This window comes from Tenrec ecaudatus, chromosome 1 (assembly GCF_050624435.1).
Source record: "Tenrec ecaudatus isolate mTenEca1 chromosome 1, mTenEca1.hap1, whole genome shotgun sequence".
In the NCBI taxonomy this organism is placed as follows: domain Eukaryota; kingdom Metazoa; phylum Chordata; class Mammalia; order Afrosoricida; family Tenrecidae; genus Tenrec; species Tenrec ecaudatus.
In genome coordinates this window covers 11,550,194-11,552,146 of record NC_134530.1, presented here as the reverse complement: position 1 = coordinate 11,552,146, position 1,953 = coordinate 11,550,194, and the positions used below count along the sequence as shown (strand labels likewise).

Below are 1,953 nucleotides of genomic sequence, written 5' to 3'. Positions count from 1 at the left end.
AGAGCAGAAGGATGGGTATTTGGAGAAGTATAACAGTGGTGGGGGGCGGGGGAGGAGGAGGATGTCTGAATCCATATATGTTATGTAATTAATGATAATGTCTTACCGTTTATGCTTCTTTTCACATACTATTTTATTTAAATTTTCTAATGCAACGAAAAGGTCTCTGAACAGCATTATAGTTGTATGACATTTCATCGAAGGAATAAACATGCTCTGTACCATTAAGAAAAAGGGATGGCACAAGGGCAGGGTTGAGATTAGGCTGCATTGCTGAGGTGGCTACACAGGACTTTTGTTGGTGTCCCTGTTTCTCAGACTATAAAGGAAGGGGTTCCACATGAGGGTAAAAACGGTGTATATCACCAAGGCCACGACACCCTTCCTGGTAAAAGATGAGACAGCTAAACTGAGGTACAATCCAAGTCCTTTTCCATAAAGTAAACAGAAGACTGACAGGTGAGAGCCACATATAGAGAGAAGGCTTTATATTTACCACCTGACAACGAAATACTCAGAATCGAATAAACTATTTGAGTTTAAGGCAGAAGGATCCCCAAGACTGGAACTCTACCAAAAAATGGCACCAAAACAATATACTAATAGGGCACTGGCGGAGGTATCAGAAAAGGCCAGGTTTGCAAGTTGAGGAAGGCCACAGAAGAAATGAGGGATTTCTGTATCTGTAGAGAAAATAAATTGTCGTACCATTAAGCAATGCAGCTGGGAAGTCCAAAAGACTGATGTAAAGAGATATCAAAACTTACAAACCACCTAGGCAGTGATTCCTGATGATTGGGTAGTGCTAGGGGTGACAGAAAGCCACAAACCTGTCATACGCCATGATGGTTAGGTACATACTGCCAAACACGCAGAAAGATACAAAAGGGACTCTTGCGTCAAGCATCCCATACAGGTGATGTCTTTGCTCTGCGTCTAGATGTTCACCATTATTTGGGGGACTATGGTGGAGATGAAACCAATATCAATCAAGAAGAAATTGGGAGGAAGAAATGGATAGGGGTGTGGAGATGCTGGTCAGAGCTAGCAGCCAGGACAATTAGTCACTTACCAGTTCCTGTGATAAGGAATATGAGCAAGAACAGCCAAAAGAGAAGGGGCTGTAATTCTGGATCCTCAGAAAGGCCCCAGAGGAAGAATTCTGAGATGCTTATCAGATTCTGTGTCGCCATGTACCTGAGACAGCTTTGGGGGAAAAAAAGAAAAGATTGTTTAAAGGAAGCAATTGAAACAGGGAGCAGGGAGCCACTCTGTTGCCTATGTTTTGAATGAAGTTTGCAATCAAATTGTGCACATTTCAGAGCCAAATACTCCGGTTACCTTCAGCAATGTTTCTCAGTTGTAGCAAACCCAACCACTGCACTTCTCCCTGCTCTCTGTGCTAGTAACCTGTTTCTCTACACACCTGCTTTAGAGACCCAGGGATACAGAATGTCAGAAGAGAAGTGGTGTTTTTAGATAAAACATGCATACAAAGTGTAAAACATCAGCCATCATAGGAAGGAAATACATGCAATGAGAAATAATTATATTAAGGGGAAAAGAATCTTTTTTACCAAAGGTCAGTAAGAAGTACTCAGTGAGGGTCACTGGTAAGTATACCTGACTGTTCACCAAAAGGTTGAAGTGTTCCCTGGGAGCACTTTTAGAAAAAGATCTGGTAATCAACTTTGGAAATTTTAGTTATCGAAAAACGCATGGAACCTACCCAATGAACAACTGGTTGTTCTTGACAGGAGACAATAGGATATGCTCTATCTTATGCAAGTACAGTGCAATACTCCCGCTTTTCGGTCAGTTTCTGTGCTGTGGCAGCATGTCTATCTTCCTGTGACACCAGAAGCGATGTCACCCATTTTTCAAAAACCATCAGTATTGGCCACAGTGGCAGACTTCAGTGCAGGGTCCACACTAAAACAGACTAGGAGGTAG

General features: G+C 42.2%; 1 pseudogene; it reads right to left on the bottom strand.

The window, feature by feature from the left end:
- Positions 1-282: 282 nt before the first annotated feature.
- Positions 283-1,193, bottom strand: LOC142441802 (olfactory receptor 7E24-like; annotated as a pseudogene).
- Between the last annotated feature and the right edge of the window lie 760 nt (positions 1,194-1,953).